This window comes from Jaculus jaculus, chromosome 1, assembly GCF_020740685.1.
Source record: "Jaculus jaculus isolate mJacJac1 chromosome 1, mJacJac1.mat.Y.cur, whole genome shotgun sequence".
Classification (NCBI taxonomy): Eukaryota; Metazoa; Chordata; class Mammalia; order Rodentia; family Dipodidae; genus Jaculus; species Jaculus jaculus.
The window spans coordinates 244,054,747-244,075,194 of record NC_059102.1 but is presented as its reverse complement, the minus strand read 5'-3'; the positions used below and the strand labels follow the sequence as shown (position 1 = coordinate 244,075,194).

Below are 20,448 nucleotides of genomic sequence, written 5' to 3'. Positions count from 1 at the left end.
TTGAAAGTAGAGAGAGGGAGGGAGAGTGGGTGTGTTAGGGCCTCTAATCACTGCAAACAAATTCCAGACACATGTGCCACTTTGTGCATCCAGCGTACATGGGTACTGGGGAATCGAATCCAGGCTGTTAGGTTTTACAGGCAAGCTGAGCCATCTCTCCAGACCCTCAGACTGTCTTGACCAAGAATCAAAATCATTTTCCCTGACAGTTCAGCTTTCTAAGCATTGTGGTTAGTAGAAGTTGAGTTACCTTTTTACACTTGGGAAAACTGAGGCTGACACAATTAGAAGAACTTAGTTTGAGTAATGAGCAGTGAAGAGAAAATCCCATTTTCACTATTCCAAAGCCACTTCGAAGGGAATAGACAGCATCCCTGAGAATTTTTTTCCATTTTTGAGACAGATTTCCAGTCCTCCTTTAGTCTTCAAGGATTTCAATTTCCTGACTTGGAAACGTCTGAACAACAGAGGAAAGAGGCTTTTTTTTTTTTTTTTTTTTTTCTTCATTCCTGCCCCTGTGAAGGAAGTAGAGGAAGGGAAAGGCTTGGGGCAAGCAAAAAGGGAAATCTCTGAAACTAGAGAAAACGCAAACAAATTGCAGCCAGCAGAGTCAGCATTCCTCACCCACAGTTGGTCCTAATTAAGGAGACTCCCGTTAAACAGCTCAACTTTCTGCTCTGCGTTCTCTGTTCTGGCCCTGCCAGCTGACATGGCAAAGCTCTAGCCCACATCTTGGGAAACAGTCTCTCATGTCTTCCCCTTATATTCTCACTTCTCTGTCTGTCCCCTGCTACCCTGCAATTTCCCTTTCCCACATGAAGTTCCCAATAAAATATATTGATACCTCTAATCCAATTACATCCATTTTGTTCCAGAGTGCTATCCAAGCTGTTTTCGGGGCTGAATAAGTGTGTATGGTGTCACTAGGAGAGCACATCCAGAAAGATGGGGCTTCTTTGGAATTATTTGCTGCCAAGTCAAAGCAGCAGTGGTAATTCCTTCCACTTTTACTTTCTGCCTTTCTCAATCCATAGCTTCTATTGTACCCAATTAATGGGATTGCATTTGTTTTTTATTTTGGTGTTTTCAGTTCTAGTAGTCTATGGACCATGATCAAAAACATAGTGTGAGGGCTGGAGAGATGGCTTAGTGGTTAAGGTGCTTGCCTGCAAAGCCAAAGGACCCAGGTTTGACTCCCCAGGACCCACATAGGCCAGATGCACATAGTGGCCCATGCATCTGGAGTTTGTTTGCAGTGGCTGAACGCCCTAGCACACCATTCTCTCTATTTGCCTCTCTCTCAAATAAAATAAATAAAATAAAAAATAAAAAACTAGTGTTAGCCAGGGATGAGGGCTCAGCACTTGGGAAGTGGAGGCAGGAGAAGGACTGCAAGTTGATGGTCAGCCTTCTACTTAGTGAGGTCCAGGCCATCCTGGGCTACAGAGTGAGGCCCCATCTCAAAATAATGATAAATCGTAAATAGACACCTGACACCTGGTGTTATAAATAATCTCCAGACTGAAAACTAGCCTGAATCGGAGTGGTGTCCCATGCCATTAAAGCCCTCTGGAGTATTAATGTGTAATAATGTTAATTCTCATCACTTATTGCTTGCAGAAGGTTGCTCAGGCTTCTATAACAAGACCCTGCAGATCAGGTGGCTTAAACAATAGAGTTTTATTTTTTCACAGTTCTGGAGGCTAGAAGAACAAGGGCAAGGTGCTGTTGGGGGATCAGCTTTTTAAAAGATATTTTATTTATTTATTTATTTATTTATTTGAAAGAGAAAGAAGGGGGGAGAGAAAGAGAGAGAGAATGGGCGCGTGCCAGGGCCACCAGCGGCCCAGCCACTGCAGACAGACTCCAGATGCGTGCGCCCCTTTGTGCATCTGGCTAACATGGGTGCTGGGGAATCAAGCCTGGGTCCTTTGGCTTTGCAGGCAAACCCCTTAACCTCTAAGCCATCCCTCCATCCCGGGATTGGTTTTTGATGGGACCTCTTCCTGGCTGCTGTCCTTATGTGGCCTTTCCTCTGCACTGGAGAACTCTCAGGTCTCTCCTTCCTGTCATTAAGACACAGATCCTATCGAATTAGAGCCCCACCCTCATGACCTCATTTAACTTTACCTTAAGGCCCCCACCTCTAAATACTGTCTAGCTACTATGCGAATTCAGGGGAGCGTAATTCAGTGAAAACAATGCTTGACACTAAATATGAATCTCATCATTACAGCCCATACTCAGCAGGTGCAAGGCCCTTCATTCAGTCTCTGGCACCAAAGAAAAATAGATCTAAATTAAATTTTTTCTTAGCCAGGCATAGTGGCGCATGCCTTTAGTTCTAGCACTTGGGAGGCACAGGTAGGAGGATCACGGTGAGTTCAAGGCCAGCCTGGGACCACAGAGTGAGTTCCAAGGTCAGCCTGCGCTAGAGTGAAACCCTACCTCAAAAAAAAATTTTTTTTTATTTACATTGGTACAAAAATTAAAAAAATAGAATCAAGAAGACAACAGGTGAAGCAGAGTATTGTGGCAGAAGATAAGAATTTTAAAGAAGGGTTTTTGGGTCATAGGCATATTAGAGAATCTGGAAGGCTTAGCAGATACCAGAAAATCCAACATAGGCACAGAATTTCCCCATAGAGAACTGCAATGAGATCCAGTTCTCCAGACCATTAAGTGCCCCATGCTGATAGACTGATTCTAAAACATCCTTTTGCCACTGATATGGAGGCATCTGTCCAGTACAGAGCTGTAGTTTTGACTGAGTGCCATCCTACCTAGGGATTGGACCTCTGTGATCCTAGTACCACCACTAAAAAAAAAAGAAGAAACAATTTAGACCTGATAAAAAGGAGAGTGACTGGGCGTGGTGGCGCACGCCTTTAATCCCAGCACTTGGGAGGCAGAGGTAGGAGGATCACCATGAGTTCAAGGCCACTCTGAGACTACATAGTGAATTCCAGGTCAGCCTTGGCTAGAGTGAGACTCTACCTAAAAAAAAAAAACAAAAAAACATAAAGGAGAGCGGACTTAAGTGACATGCTAAAGGTTAGAACTTAATGAAGGACACTGGGCCTATGGCTCAGTGGTACAGCACTTGCCTATATGAGGTCCTGGTTTGATCCCCAGCATCACATAAGCAAAAAAGAAAGGAAGAGGGAGAGAGAGAAATAGAAAAAAAGAAAGAAAGAGAGAGAGAGAAAGAAGGAAGGAAGGAAAGAAGAAAGAAAGAAAGAAAGAAAGAAAGAAAGAAAGAAAGAAAGAAAGAAAGAAAGAAAGAAAGATTGATTCTGTCCCTATGGAGTTTCAGTAAGGAAGAGTTAAAGTGAACCAAAGCTGGGAAAAAGCAGACAGAAATTTTGTCATTTTTGTTTGTTATATCAAGCATCATCAGAAACAACAGTAGAAATGCCCTGTGTGTACATTAGAGTGGCTTTTTATATTCTTGGTGGTGTACTAGCTCTGTGTTTATTTACCCTGACTCCCTTTCTAAATGCCACAGGGACTTTGGCAGTCGTTGTAGAAATTATAGCTGAGTGACTTAAAAGAAGAAGGGCAACAATGGAAATCTGTGATTTTAGAACTGAACAGAATGCCCGAAGTACCGTAGGATAGAGGGCATACTTTCTTGACAAGTTTCCTTTGAGCTGGATTCAGTTGATCTTGTAGATCATCTTCAGGAAACAATTCTAGAGCTGGAGAGATTGGTTAGCCATTAAAGTGCTTGTCTGCGAAGCCTAAGGAACAAGATTTGATTCCCCAGTACGCATGCAAGCCAGATGCATAAGAGTCCGTTTGCAGTGGCTAAAGGCCCTGGCTTGCCCATTCTCCCTCTCTCTTTCTCTCTCTAAATAAATAAATAAAGTATTTTTCTCAAAAAAACAAGAAATAATTCTAGGGGCTGGAGAGATGGATCAGCAGTTAAGGCACTTGCCTGAAAAGCCTAAGGACCTGAGTTTGATTCCCATGTGCCCATATAAAGCTAGATGCACAAGGTGGTCCATGCATCCGGATTTCCTTTGTAGTGGCTAGAGGCCCTGGCTTGCCCATCCTCTCTCTCATTCCCTCTGCCTCTTTTTCTTTCTCAAATAAATAATGTGCTTTTTTTTGAGGCGGGGTCTCACTCAAGCCCAGGCTGACCTGGAGTTCACTATGTAGTCTCAGGCTGGCTTTGAGCTTGCAGTGCTCCTCCTGTCTCTACCTCCTGAATGCTGGGGTTAAAGGTGTGTGCCACCATGCCCAGCTAGATAAAATATTTTTTAAAAAATAAATAATTCAGGCTGGAAGGATGGCTTAGCAGTTAAGACGTTTGCCTGCAAAGCCAAAGGACCCAGGTTTGATTCCCCAGGACCCATGTTAGCCAGATACACAAGGGGGCACATGCATCTGGAGTCCATCTGCACTGGCTAGAGGCCCTGGCGTGCCCATTCTCATTCTCTACCCCCACCCTTTCTCTGTCAAATAAATAAAAACAAAAAAGAAAGAATTCCAAAGTCTATGGAATTAATCTTTACTATTTTTCCCAGTTGTGTTTGAGTAAGAGCTTGTATTTGGAAGTGGCAACAGGAACCCTAAATGTTGCCCAAAGTTTTGGCCATTGTTGTTTCTGATTTATTTATTTTTGGTTTTTCAAAGCAAGGAGGGTCTCACTGTAACCCAAGCTGACCTGGATTTCACTATGTAGTCTCACGGTGGCCTGGAACTAATGATGATCCTCCTACCTCTGCCTTCTGAGTACTGGGATTAAAGGCGTGCGCCACCACACCCAGCTTTTGTTTCTGATTTTTCATTTACTGCCATGTCACCAAATCAATAGGATTGAAATCTGACTTTAGGGATCCCTATTCCATTGTCCATTCGTGAAATTAGACTCGGTATTTGAGAACTGAACAAATTAGTTAGTTCTGTGATGCAAGCTGAAGTTTAAACAGCCTCTTTAACTGTCCGTAAATCTAAAAACAGGGCTGGGAAGATGGCTCTGTGAGTGGTAGAGGCACTTCCTTTCAAAGCCTGTGGGCCTGAGTTGGCATGGGTTCGATTCTCCAGTACACACATAAAGCGAGATGCACAAAGTAGCACATGCGTCTAGAGTTCATCTGCAGCAGCCAAAGGGCCTGGTGCACCCATTCATTCCCTCTCTCTCTCTCTCTCTCTCCTTGCAAATCAACAAAATTTATGCTTTTAAAGCCTAAAAACATTTGCTTGAAGGACTGGATAAGTATGAGCTCACTACCAGCATATCAAGAAGGCCAAGAAAATTGTAAATATCCTCCAAGTTCCTGTAAGGCTCCGGGTTACCTTGTTCTTTAAAAGTTCCTTCTTGGTGAACTTTACTCTTGTTTAAAACTTGACATAACTTTCACCTCAAAAAAATTTATATTGGCGTCCTTCTGCTCCACCCTGTCTTCCTCTAAATCTCTCACTCTGTGCAATCCATCCTCTCCTTCCCTTCCCTGGCTTTGCTGGCCAGATCCACCCGGCTCGCTGTGATCCCTGCCAAACCACAGACATGTAATGAAGCAAACACTGTACTCCCCCTGGCTCGTGGAGCTGTCCAAGTCCACATGGGGGTGAGCAGCGAGAGGTGACTCGCTGTAAAAATGTTAGCTTTCTCTCTGGAGGGTCTTGATGCATTTTCAAAGCTGAGCACCAGAGTTCCCCAGTTTCACTCTACTTCTATATTCTTTCCACCCACACCCACCCCTTTGGTTTTCTTTCTTTTTTTTTTTTTTCTTTCTTTCAGGTTTTTGTGGTAGGTTTCACTCTAGCCCAGGCTGACCTGGAACTCACTCTGTAGCTCCAGACTGGCTTCAGACTCATGGCAATTCTCTTATCTCAGCCTCCTGAGTGCTGGGATTATAGGCAAGAGCCACCATGGTCGGCTTCCCTCTGTTTTTGTTTGTTTGTTTGTTTGTTTGTTTTCAAGGTAGGGTCTCACTCTGGTTCAGGCTGACCTGGAATTCACTACGTAGTCTCAGGGTGGCCTCGAACTCACAGCGATCCTCCTACCTCTGCCTCCTGAGTTCTGGGATTAAAGGCGTGCGCCACCATGCCCAGCTTCCTCTGTGTTGTAAAATAGGATCTCACCAAGTGGCCCAGGCAGGTCTAGGTCTTGCAATTCTCCTGCCTCGGCCCCCTGAGTGCATACATGACGAGCCAGCACTCCCACCCCAGTCTTTTTTAAACCACGTCATTCTTTTAATTGTGTCCTGTCTTGCATGTGTGGTGTGCGCATGTGTGGTCAGAGCAGTTGTCTGTGCGCCACCTTCTTTGAGACAGCGGCTCTCAATTGTAGGCATACTGGGATCACATATGCGTGTGCCACCTTGCCTCCCCCGTGACATGGTGGCTGGGAATTGAACCTGGGCTGGCAGGCTTTGCAAGCAAGCACCTTTAACGGGCTGAGTCATCTCCCCCATCCTGCTCTTTACCCTTTTAAACCTCCTGAATGGTTTCTGAAGACTGTGAGCACCTGATAATTCTACCATATTTGGTGACACCTGTGAAAACAAGGACTAGATGAAGCTCAGCTTCAGAATGTAGATTGTCCCGGTCACAGAAAAAAATATATAACTACCACAGCAACTAACAAGCTTCCACTCGTCGAAGCTGACAGAACTTTCCAACAGAAATGTAACAGAAGCCGTATATGTCACTTTAAATTTTCTAGGAGAAACATTTTTTGAAAGCAAAACAGGTGATATTAATTACGATGTCTTATTTAACCCAATAAATCTAAAATATTATTTTAAATATAATTAATATTAAAATTCTTAAGAAGATATTTTACCTTTTTTTTTTTTTTTCCTACTGAGTCTTTGAAAGCCTAGGATAGTCTCAACTGGGACTAGCCACATTTCACACACGCAGGTCCTTCTTGTAGCTAGTAACACAGATCTAGATCACCACTGTGCTGCAGACTCCTGTCACCACAAATGGAACCCCATGATGGACTGCAAACCCCTTAAACCGGGCACCAAAACGAGCCTCTGTTCCCTGAGAAGCATGGAGAGAAAGAGAACAAAGGTCTCTGTGTGCTGTAGGGACCCCTATCCTGAGAGACCCCCGGTGGCACACCTATGGGAATGGCCTGAAAACCCAGAAAACAAATGAAGAGCAGAATATCTTCTACCTTTGAGTCCCAAAAATGTTCCCTTGTTGAGATATGACATGGGTGGCTGAGCTCAAGACAAATTGTCATTTCTGTTATCTGTCTCAGGTTTCATAACTTAAGTCTCTCCCTATTAATACTTTATAACACTAACATGCTTGTAGCAAATAAGTGTTAAAACATGGATCTGGGTGTGGTGGTGCACACCTTTGATCGCAGCACTTGGGAGGCAGAGGAAGGAGGATCGCTGTGAGTTCGAGGTCACCCTGAGACTACATATTGAATTCAAGGTCAGCCTGAGCTAGAGTGAGACCCTACCTCAAAAAACCAAAAAAGGAGCCGGGCGTGGTGGCGCACGCCTTTAATCCCAGCACTCGGGAGGCAGAGGTAGGAGGATCGCCATGAGTTCAAGGCCACCCTGAGACTCCATAGTGAATTCCAGGTCAGTCTGGGCCAGAGTGAGACCCTACCTCGAAAAACCAAAAAAAAAAAAAAAAAAAAAAAAACCAAAAAAGCAAACAAAAACAAAATGGAGCAAACATGATGGTGAGCTATTTTTTTTAACCTATTGGCAGTTTTATATGTTGCTTATGCATACGTGTGTGTTGTGTGCATGCTATCCTTATGTTTATGTGTTTGGGTGCACGTAGATGTAGGTATGTATGCGTGTGTGTGTGGAGGCTAATAGTCAATGATGATCATCTTCCTCCATCATTCTCCATCTTTTTTTTTTTTTTTTTTAGATAAGGATTCACTCTAGCCCACGCTGACCTGATATTCACTATGTAGTCTCAAGGTGGCCTCAAACTCATAATGGTCCTCCTACCTCTGCCTCCTGAGTGCTGGGATCAAAGGTGTGCACCACCACGCCTGGCTTTCCATCTCATTTTTTTCTGTAGCTCAGGCACTGTCACTATGTAGCCCAGGATAGTCTAGAACTCATAGCAGTCCTGCCTTGGTCTCCCAACTACTGGTATTACTGGTGTGAGACACCATACCTAGCCTGCAACAAAATAAGTTTAAGAAAAAAATTCTGATTTTCTTTCTTTTCTGTCCGATTATTATGATTACTAAGATCGTCTCACTGGAGCTCCAGGGCCTCCTGCTTCAGCCTCCTGAGTGTTGAGATTCTGGGCAGGTAGTAACATGACCAGCTCAGCAAGAGGACCCTTGAAGTAGGGAGCAAGTGCACCAGACTGGTACAGTTCTCAAAGGTAGGGAACTTTTCACGAGCAGAGCAAGTGCCAGGAGTGTATTGTGAACCCTAGATTTCCACTGTGGAGTGCAGCCCTGTCCACTTCAAGTGGATCAAGTTAGCCTCGGTGAAGAGAACAAATCAAGTGTTGGTCTCATGTATTTAATGTTAACCCCATGCCATTCCCACATCCAGCCTTATGGACTCCTTTCCCCTTAGGGCACCAAGAAAGAGAGAGAGTCCATACAGCTGGTGTTAAAGAGATTTTCCTCACTACTGAGCCAACAGGTGGTATTTTTATCTAAAACATCTGCATTATGAAGGTGCTTCTTTTATTTGGATCCATAGACATTCTGACCCTTGGAGCATCTAGAACCTGGCTTATCATGTTTGCAAGCACCCTGCTTATCTTGGCCACCAGATGCTCTCAGTCCACATGTCCAACTCGGGCCACCGTCCATCTACTGCAGCAAGTGAGGGTATCAAGAGTCATAGTTATTGGTGGTCTTTCACCCCTCTGCCCCTTCTGATATGAGTTCATTTGACAGACTACTGTACATACCTTGTTGATACAGGTATGGAGACTTAAAAGCCTTCTGAGGGCTGGAGAGATGGCTTAGTGGTTAAGCGCTTGCCTGTGAAGCCTAAGGACCCTGGTTCGAGGCTGGGTTCCCCAGGTCCCACGTTAGCCAGATGCACAAGGGGGCGCACGCGTCTGGAGTTTGTTTGCAGTGGCTGAAAGCCCTGGCGCGCCCATTCTCTCCCCCCCCCCCTTTCTCTATCTGCCTCTTTCTCTGTCTGTCATTTTCAAATAAATAAAAATAAACAAAAATATTTAAAAGCCTTCTGACTCCCACTCTGGCTTCTTTTCATGATTGGTTCTGGGATTCAGAACGTACCTGCAGCTGGTACATTACATGGTCAAACAGCTTCCAGCAGTCTTAAGCCTGTTTCCAATTTAAATAATAAGGTCATTTCTTCTCCTCCATCCTAGATGGGAAAGCAGGAAGGTGTAGGTATCTTCTGGTTTCCCATTCTATAAACTCGACTTGGGTGGGTAAAAATAATTGCAAGAAAGAAAACAAGGAAAGATTTTAAACCAGCTTGTTGCACCATACGTTTCTCTGCTCAGAAGAGACAGCAAGGTTCCACGTTCTCTTATCCATCGAATAGCAAACAATTCGAGAAGCTTGGTTAGTGCCTTATGTGCATTCTGAAGGGGAGAACTCAGCCAGTGTTCAAGTGTACCACTTGAGAGCCTTGCTGTGACACGGAAGCGATGCTTCTCTCTCCCCTCTGTAGTCACAAGCTAGTCCACCCTTCCAGTTAGTTAGCCCATACATACCCTTGGCCCTCAGGCTGCCTACAGGCTCCCTTTGGCCATTCCAGTTCCATAGAATTTCTGGGCCCAATATGTGGAGAGCAGACAGTGTGAGGGAAGTCTGGGAGGGGGTGACACATCCTAGCCAAGTGCCGTGTGAGTATTGGTGCTTTTCCCAGAGGGGAGGAGAGTTCACTGCCCCCCACGCATCAACACGTGTTGACGCCGACACAAACAGAGCAGTGTTCCATTGATGTGGCTGCCTCACAGTCCTTCTTTTCTTCCTGCAGTGAGATGGGGTGCACCAGAGTGTTCCTCAGACTGGGGTATCAGTGCTAGGAAGTGGGCACGAAAACAAGAAGGGTAATCAGTTGCTATTCTTACAGTCTGCCCCAAATGAAGGACTTTCTTTATTCTAAGGGCACTCAAGGGGAGAATTGATTGAAAGGGATGGCAGAGTGTCACAACACGGGTCATTCTTACCCGAACAGGAGTGAGCTGGGCAAGCAGCAATCACTGCAGCACACGTACAGCACACGTGGTGACTCAAAGTATTTTAACTGAACAAACTTCCAAAGCTGCAGGGCCCGTTGCGGAAGAGGCGGCAGAAAGAATATAAGAGCCAAAGGAAGGGTGGTAGGTAGGACTCCTTACAAAGTGCTCCTCCAGACACAAACTGGCCTGGATATCCATGACCTCACAGTGCCTGACACTACCTACACAAGACCATCATAAGAGGAGGAAAAGATGATGACATCAAAATAAAAGAGAGACTGGTTGGGAGGGGGAGGGGACATGATGGAGAGTGGAGTTTCAAAGGGGAACGTGGGGGGGAGGGAGGGCATTACCATGGGATATTGTTTACAATCATGGAAGTTGTTAATAAAACATAAATTCATTTAAAAATTCCAAAGCTGTTCCTAGGAGAGAAGGGATACTTGGCGGTTTTCATCCTAGTGTGATAGGAAAGAGGCACAACCCAACCACGGACAAGGATGGGCAGAGACTAACTGAGCTTCATAAACTTTGGAAGGCTATTTGTAGACTGGCTATGGAAGCTCTAATCCCAGAACATGCCCAGCCACTCCTAATTATTCCCTGAGAAGCCTTCCCTGAGTACACTGCGGCAGTGAATTAAAGACTGAGGACAAAAGCCGAGACACCAGCCAGCCCAAGCACGCACAGGGCCTCCGTCAAGTACACAGCGGCAACACAGTACAGTGAAATCTGAGAGCAGAGCAGGAGGGTAGAGAGAGAGCAAAGCACAAAGTCCCTTCACTGAGGCCCACCAAGAGCAAAGAGAACCCCACAGCAGGAAAACTGGCGGCTGGGCTATGTGATACAAAGAGAGCTCTCTGGACTCTCACTCTACTCAGAGCCAAAGTCTTGCTGAAAAGACAGACCTGCTCCTATACTCAAAATATTTGAAACCAGCAGAGAAATAGCTAACCAAATCTACAACAAAGCCTAGACCCAAATGTACCACAGCTTAGATGGGCCCTGTTCTTGCTCCTACCAACATGGCAGAGGCAAGGACAGGTCCCTTACTAGGTATAGATGTTGCCACACAATAAGAAAGTACAGGTCAGAAGGAAGCAGAAACATGACTGAGGGAAAGAATAGTCAGTAGAAGCAGACCTACAGATGAGCCAGGTGTTAGAATTAGCCAGCCAGAGGCATAACACACTTTTTTTTTTTCAAGGCAGGGTCTCACTCTAGCCCAGGCTGACCTGGAACTTGCTCTACAGCCCAGGCTAGACTCAAATTAACAATGATCCTACCACCCCAGATTCATGAGTGCTGGGATTATAGGGATGAACCATCATGGCAAGCTTTATAACTTTTAGAAAATTTTTATTTCAGAGAGAAGAGACAGACACAGAGAGAGAATTGGTGCACCAGGGCCTGAGCCACTGAAATAAAACTCCAGACCCTTGCGCCACTTAGTGGGCATGTGAGACCTTGCGCTTGCCTCACTTTTTTGTGTCTGATTAATGTGGGATTTGGAGTGTCAAACATGGGTCCTTAGACAAGCACCTTAACTGCTAAACCATCTCTCCAGCCCTTTATAACTTTTTAAAATTTATTTATTTAGGGCTGGAGAGATGGCTTAGCGGTTGAGCGCTTGCCTGTGAAGCCTAAGGACCCCGGTTCGAGGCTCGGTTCCCCAGGTCCCACGTTAGCCAGATGCACAAGGGGGCACACGCATCTGGAGTTCGTTTGCAGAGGCTGGAAGCTCTGGCACGCCCATTCTCTCTCTCTCCCTCTATCTGTCTTTCTCTCTGTGTCTGTCACTCTCAAATAAATAATTTTAAAAAAATTATTTATTTATTTGCAATCAAAAGAGAAATAGAAGAGAGGCAGAGAGAATGGGCATGCCAGGGCCTCTATCAACTGCAAAGGAACTCCAGAAGCATGTGCTACTTTGTGCATCTGGCTTATGTGGGCACTGGGGAATTGAACCTGGGTCCTTAGGCTTCACAGGGAAGTGCCTTTACTTCTAAGCTATCCCTCCAGCCCGCCCTTATAACTTTTTATAAATGTGTTTTAAGGACCTACTAGAAAACGTGAAGTATATTCTTGAGAAGATGCAAGTAACTAAAACTTCCAAACAAAAAAAAAGGGGTGGGGAAGCATTTAAAAATTTCCCACTACAACAAGGATTATTATTTGGCAGCAAATTACTAGTCATTCTTGTTGAATACCTAAATAGCATCCCTAAAGTATTATTCCTTCCCTGGGATTTGCATCCTGACTTAAATGTAAGCCAGGAATTCAAGTCTACAAGTGAATTGCGTGTTCACTATTTTTGAGATATCCCATGAGAAGTCAGAATGCATGAGACTCAATGCAGTGCAGTGAAGAGAGGCACAAACATGACTATCTCAACGTGGAGCACTCGAATAAAGAGGTGCATGTGCAGAAACATGAAAAAGGGCAAGATTTCTTCTGGCCAGGAGGGTCATGGAAAGAGGCCTTGAGAAAAGGCAAAATGCCTATGCAAGAAAGACAGGACTTATGTTCACTGACATGAAATCCCTAAGATAATGCCAAGACTGCAGTCTTCACCCTGATCATTGCACAGTGAGGACGGGACCAGCTCCTCCTGCAGGCTCGTGTTTCCAGAAATCAAGTGAGACAGATGGTCATCTGCTTAGGGAACGCAGGAGTTGGGTGGGAATGCAGGAAGGGGTATAACCATTATCTTTATCAGCGTTCTAATAGGGCAGAATCATATTTCTGGGTTTTGTGGGAGAATGAAAATCTTTCTGTTCCCTGTAATCCCAAACGGATGTCTTGTTTAAGTCCCTGATGGTATTTCACTTACACGTCTTTCTCCGCCCGTTCAGGATAGCCGCTCTTTTGGGGTGATGTAGGCTTCTCTCAACCTTTGGTACGTGGTGGAGGGAGGGAGGAAGCAGAGTGGGAGGAACAAGAAGGCTGTTAACGCTCAGGTGAGAGCGGCAGGGCCTGAGCCCGAACCAAGGCCAGAAGAGTGTAAGGGAGAAAGAGGCCGGAGCAGTGAGTGCCCAAAAAACGCTGATGATGAGAAGGATGGAGCAAAAGAAGTTGAAGACATGGCCAAGTTATTTTTTAAATTTTTTTATTAACAACTTCCATGATTATAAATGATATCCCGTAGTAATGCCCTTCCTCCCCCGACTTTCCCCTTTGAATCGCCATTCTCCATCATATCCCCTCCCCCTCTCAATCAGTCTCTTTATTTTGATGTCATGATCTTTTCCTCCTATTATGATGGTCTTGTGTAGGTAGTGTCAGGCACTGTGAGGTCATGGATGTCCAGGCCATTTTGTGTCTGGAGGAGCACGTTGTAAGGAGTCCTACCCTTCCTTTGGCTCTTACATTCTTTCCATGTCTAAGTTTTTGATGAAGCAACAGGAGGGAAAAGGGATGCTTGTAGGGCAGAAGAGGAGTGAGGGGTGTACGTTTTTGAAAGGTGGATTGGGAAAGAGGAGAAGAGCAGAGGGAAAAATCCTTTTAGAAAATTCTTTATCTCTTGTACCCTTTTTCCTAGTACTATAGAAATAACCAGGAATAAGACTCTTCATTATCCAACTTAATCTCTCCTCTGTTTATTCCTCTTTATTTTATTTTTGATTTTCCGAGGTAGGGTCTACCTCTAGGCCAGGCTGACCTGAAATTCACTATGTAGTCTCAGGGTGGCCTTGAACTCATGGCAATCCTCCTACCTCTGCCTCCCAAGTGCTAGGATTAAAGGCGTGTGTCACGACGACTGGCTTATTTCTCTTCTATTCTGAAGATAGATAAAAATGACAAAGCACTGGGCTGGAGAGATGGCTTAGTGGTTAAGATGCTTGCCTGTGAAGCTTAAGGACCCAGGTTCAATTCCCCAGAACCCACATAAGCCAGATATAGATATACGTGGTGGCACATGTGTCTGGCGTTTGTTTGCAATGACTAGAGGCCCCGGTATGCCCATTTTCTCTTTCTCTCTCTCAATCTCATAAATAAGTAAATAAAACATAATTTTTTTAAAAAAAAATGATAGAGCATGAGGCTAGAAAAATGTCACAACTGTTAATGTAGTATGCTTGCAAAGCCTGCCTGCCAGCATTCAATTCGCCAGTACCCATTTAAGCTGATTGCAAAAAAAAAAAAAAAAAAAAGTAGTGCAAACATCTAGCATTCATTTAGAGCAGCAAGAGTCCCTGGAACACATGCACACATGCATGTATGCACGCGTGCACACACACACACACACACACACACACACACACATAAATAAGTAAAAAAAAGATTTTTTTTATTATTTTGGGGGGGTGATCTAGAATTCACTATGTTGTCTCAGGCTGGCCTTGAACTCACAGTGATCCTCCTCCCTCTCCCTCTCCCTCCCAAGTGCTGGGATTGTGTGAGCCACCACGCCTGGCAAGTGCCCTGTTCTTATGACATGACAGAAGCAAAGTACCATGTCATTTCTCTTAAACCAGCTGCTTGTGGGTAGTGACCGCTTATGGTTATGAAAAGACTGAGTATAACATTAAAGTCCTTCTGCTCTTTCCATGTCCTGTGGATTTAGGTGTGGCTTGCTGCTGCCCAGTTCTCTTGTCACTCACTACCTGAGATTAACATGGGGAACAAATTTAGAGAGGATGAGAGGGGATGAGACAGCCAAACGTCGCTTCAAGTAAGCACAGGAGTTCTACCTACCAGGCAATAGAGGCAATAGCACTCCACTGCTCCCAGCACTCCTAATTCTTTTGGGCACCATCTGTAAGCTGCCCATCTTTCCCCTGTTCTTTTCAATGGCTGCCATTTACTTTGGAGTGATCTGACTCAGTAACTGCAAACTTTTGGAAGACTTTCTGTTCTTACACCTTCTTAAGCAATCCTGTGTTCAGGATGGACAGTATAAGTCTAGCTACTTTTCTCCCATAGCTCTTGATAATATCAGAAAAAGAAAAAGAAGCCAGGCGTGGTGGCGCACGCCTTTAATCCCAGCACTTGGGAGGCAGAGGTAGGAGGATCACCGTGAGTTCGAGGGCACCCTGAAACTACAGAGTGAATTCCAGGTCAGCCTGGGCTAGAGTGAGACCCTATCTAAAAGAAAGAAAGAAAGAAAGAAAGAGAGAGAGAGAGAGGGAGGGAGGGAGGGAGGGAGGGAGGGAGGAAGGAAGGAAGGAAGGAAGGAAGGAAGGAAGGAAGGAAGGAAGGAAGGAAGGAAGGAAGGAAGGAAATTATCTAGCTGGCTCCTTCTGCTTCTGCGTGACTGGATGCTGAGACCCAAATCTCTGCCTCCTCACTAGGCTCTAAGGCTGACTACCACAGTGTCTTCTCCAGAAGAGCCAGCTTGGTTAAACGCCATGTGGCACAGCTTGCTGCTGATAAATTTAGTATGTTTTACAACTACCATGAGAATAAAATGACAATAAAACTTTTTTTTTTCCCTGAAGTCATAATAAAATCATGAATACAAAGAATAGGAGAAGAGACTGGATTTGGTTTGGTGACATGCTCTTGTAACGCCAGCACTCAGGAAGCCAGGGCAGGAGCACCGCAAGGTGGAGGCCAGCCTGGGCTATACATCAAGACTATGTTTCAAAATGATGATGATAATTATAATCATAATAATTAAGAGATAATGGTGATGAGATGTTGGATGCTGAAAAACAAGAAACAGAAAATGTTTACAGATCTGGAGAGATGGCTTAGTGGTTAAGGTGCTTACCTACAAAGCCTAAGGGCCCAGTTTTGATTCCCCAGTTCCTAATAAGCTAGATGTGCATGGTGGCGCATGTGTCTGGAGTTCATTTGCAGTGGCTGGAGGCCCTGGCATGCCCATTCTTTGGGCGTGGTGGCACACAAACACCTTTAACCCCAACACTTGGGAGGCAGCAGTAGAAGGATCACCGTGAGTTCAAGGCCACTCTGAGACCACATAGTGAATTCCAGGTCAGCCTGACCTAGAGTAAGACCCTACCTTGAAGAAAACAAAAATATTTGCAGAAAAGTAGACTTGTGGGCTGGAGAAATGGCTTAGTGGTTTAGGCTTTTGCCTGAAAAGCCAAAGGACCCAGGTTCGATTCCCCATGACCCATGTTACCCAAATGCACAAGGGTGCACACGTCTGGAGTTTGTTTGCAGTGGCTGGAGGCCCTGGAGCACCCATTCTCTCTCTCTCTCTCCCTCTCTCTCAGAAAAAAAAGGCTTGTTTCCTCCCCCGCAGCTGCTCCCAGAAGAGCAACTGCTTTTTCCCTTCATCAGTAGAAGACTGAAGAGGGTAAAACAGGTGGTCTTTGGGGTGTAGACTTCTAGATTCTTAACCCAAGTCAGAGCACAGAGCTGGAACCAAAAATAATGAAGGATGAGTGACACTTCTCATAGTAAATATTAAAGCCTCCATACCTCTCCAGCTCAGCTCTCTGGACATCTTTCAGGCTAGAAACTGACCAAGCCAAGGAACACACACACACACACACACACACACACACACACACTCTCTCTCTCTCTCTCTTAATAAATCAGTGCAGTCATACCCCCATCCTAAAGCCATGGATGACAAGTCCTACCCCACGTGCACACAGCTTCTAAGTAACAGAGAGTCCCCAAGTCTTACCCATGTTCAGTCAAGCATCATTATATGAGAAAGTCTAGCAAACAGGTGCTTCACTAAAACAGGGCAGTGAACCAACAAAGAGTAAGAGAAGTTTACATGTGGTAGTGGGGGTCTCCAGAGGTGCACCCCTCCTCCCCCACCCCGTACATGTCAGCTACTCAGCAGATCCAGAGAGCAACAGCTAGAGGACAGAAACAGGCAGAGGCTATGTTTGAAGGAAGCACCCCAGAAACCGTCAGCCATGGTTACCTGGAAAGCGAGAGGGTTGGGGATGTGGCTCAGTGGCTGAGCGCTTGCTCAGCACATGCAAGCCCCTGGCTTGATCCCCTATATGAAGGAGGGGGAGGGAAGAAGAGGGAGAGGAGGAAAAGTAAAAATCCTTCAAAGTGAAAATAGAAGGGCTGAAAGGGGGCAAATTTTTCTGTTATCTTTTTTTTTTTTTTTTTAATATTAGTCTCAGGATGGCCTCGAACTCATGGCGATCCTCCTACCTCTGCCTCCCGAGTGCTCAGATTAAAGGCATGCACCACCACGCCTGGCAATATTTACTTTTTTATTTGAGAGAGAAGGAGAAGAAGAGAGAATGGATAGGCACACCAGAGCCTCTAGCCACTACAAAATAAACCTCTTCAGATCCATGTGTTGCTTTGTACATCTATCTTTATGTAGGTACAGGGGAACCCAACACAGGCAGTCAAGCTTTGCAAGCAAGCACCTTTAACTGCTGAGCCATCTCTCCAGCCCAATTTTCCTTTATCTTTTTATGTAACACTTGACTCTTGACCATAGCATGTATTGCTTTTCTTTTCTCCCCCATGGGAGCATCCCCAGTGGATGCTTAACCCTTAGGAAGCAGCAATAGAATTTTCCTTTTATCACGACCTCCAAAGGAATTTCTCTAGGAAATCTTTAAATCCCCTAGCCAGCCTTCCCTGGTAATTTTAGGCTTACATGTTTCACTGTAGGAAAGAGCTCAGGAGATCTGTCTCTTGGTAAAGGAGGCCCTGAACTCTCTCATAGAAAAAAACTCTGTGCTGCTTTCAGTACTGGGCAGGCTGTAATGTAGAGCAAAGGAAAAGTCCATTCTGGATCTCTGAGCTGCCACAGTCCTTTTTTGCAAGAGCCCTTCCATAAAGCTGTCTCTGCTCCAGGACCTTGATTATCGATAATTAATCTCAGATGAAATATTGAGTGCTACAGGCTCCCTCTGCCTCTGACCTAAGAGAACATATTGTGAATAGTTTGTTTGTTTGCTTGCCAGAGATTTTATCTTAACCCGAGAGAGCTGATGGGATCATTAAATCTGCATTGATCTTTCCTCAGTATCCCTTTGCTGCAAAAAGGAGGATGTGATATCTTAACCCTGGATAAAGGGGAGAGAGCCAGGGGAGCGGCATATTTAATAATGGCTGTATTCAATAATAATAATAAAATTTAAATAACTCTACAGTGCGTCTCAATCCCCATGCTGTCTTTGCTCTTTCTCATTGTACTTGGCTAAATCGGTACAGAGCAACCAAGCCAAATGGCCAAACCGCCCACTTTTCTATTCCCAGCACATGAATTACAGGGAGGCCAGCTGAAATCTGGGCCAGGCTCTTAGATGACTTGTATGTCTGATTTTTGTTCCATGATCTGAAACTTAGCCGGGTGTGGTGGCGAACGCCTTTAATCCCAGCACTCGGAGCCAGAGGTAGGAGGATTGCCATGAGTTCGAGGCCACCCTGAGACTCCATAGTGAATTCCAGATCAGCCTGGGCTAGAGTGAGACCCTCCCTCAAAAAACCAAAAACAACAACAAAAAAAAAACATGATCTGAAACTCAAGAAGTAAATCAAAAAGAAAATTATGCTGGGCATGATGGTGCACACTTTTAATCCCAGCACTTGGGAGGCAGATATAGGAGGACCTCTGTGAGTTTGAGGCCACCCTGAGACTACATAGTGAATTCCAGGTCAGCCTGAGCTAGAGTGAGACCATACCTGGCAAAAACAAACAAACAAACAGACAAAAATAAAAGAATTGTGTATGAAGTGGGCATGGTGGCGTGCACTTCTTAATCCCAGTACTCAGGAGGCAGAGGTAGGATAATCACTGTGAGTTCAAGGCTACCCTGAGACTACATGGTGAATTCCAGGTCAGCCTGAGCTAGAATGAAGCCCTACCTCAAAAAACAAAAACAACAACAAAAAGAATGTGTACAAGGGCTGGAGAGATGGCTTAGTAGTTAAGGCTTTTGCCTGCAAAGCATAAGGACCCACATTTGATTCCCTAGGGCTCACATAAACCAGATGCACAAGGTGGTGCATGCTCTGGAGTTGTTCGCAATGGCTGAAGGCCCTGGTGCACCCATTCTCCCTCTATCTGTCTCTTTCTCTTTCTCTCTCAAATAAAGAAATAAATAAATAGATCTGGAGAGATGGCTTAACAGTTAAGGCTTTTGCCTCAAAGCCAAAGGACCCAGGTTCAATTCCCCAAGACCCAAGTAAACCAGATGCACAAGTTGGCGCATGCATATTGCGTTCGTTTGTGATGGCTGGAGGCCCTGGGGTGCCCATTCTCTCTCTTTCTCTCTCTCTGTCTCTCTCTCTCTCTCAAACAAATTTTAAAAAAAGAAAGAACAAACTAATTAAAATATTTTTTAAAAAAGAATCATGTACAGGGCTGGAGAGATGGCTTAGTGGTTAAGCACTTGCCTGTGAAGCCTAAGGACCCCGGTTTGAGGCCCGATTCCCCAGGACCCACGTAAACCAGATGTACAAGGGGGCGCATGCGTCTGGAGTTTGTTTGAAGTGGCTGAAGGCCCTGGTGTGCCCATTCTCTCTATCTATCTATCTACCTCTTTCTTTGTCACTCTCAAATAAATAAATAAAAATAAACAAACATAACAAATAAAAGGAACCTTTTCCTCTGATTCACTAAACCAGTTCAGCCCACTTTCTGCCAGCGAGCGCTTTTCTGAGTCTGTGCGTAGCTAGTGAAAAGAGCAAAGAACAGAGTGGGCTGTTAAACTACATGGGAGAACAGTGAGCTGAGGGGTCCTGCTCATCCTAGTGTTAAGTCAGCCCAAAGTGGGCTGGAGAGATGTCTTAGCGGTTAAGGCGTTTGCCTGCAAAGCCAAAGGACCTCGGTTCGATTCTCCAGGACCCACATAAGCCAGATGCACAAGGTGTTGCATGCGTCTGGAGTTCATTTGCAGTGGCTGTAGGCCCTGGAGCATCCATTCTCCCTCTCTGTCTCTCTCTCTCTCTGCCTCTCTCTGTCTCAAATAAATAAAAATAAAATGTTTAGAAAACAAAGAATCATGTACAAATTAAAATGTCTATGTACTGATCCTCAACACAATCAATAAAGTCTCAATTGTATAAGAAAAAGAAGAATGAAGAGATTTATAGGGAAGAAAATGGGTTTGTGCAAGTAAATGAATCAACATTAACTAGTCTTTATAATGTGCCTTCCTGTTAGGAGATAGAACATCTTCTTCCTTTTATCAAAAAATATTACCAATGCCAGGCATGGTGGCACACACCTTTAATCCCAGCACTGGGATGCAGAGGTAGGAGGATCACTGTCAGTTCGAGGCCACCCTGAGACTCATAGTGAATTCCAGGTCAGCCTGGGCTAGAGTGAGACCCTACCTCGGGGAAAAAAAAATAAAATTTATATATATATATATATATATATATATATACACACACACACACATATATATATAT

At 44.8% G+C, this 20,448-nt stretch overlaps 1 protein-coding gene across 6 annotated transcripts in view; it reads left to right on the top strand.

Moving 5' to 3' along the window:
- The window catches only part of Nav1 (neuron navigator 1), a 204,140-nt gene that overhangs the window by 140,018 nt on the left and 43,674 nt on the right, over positions 1 to 20,448 (top strand). The window lies entirely within an intron of this gene.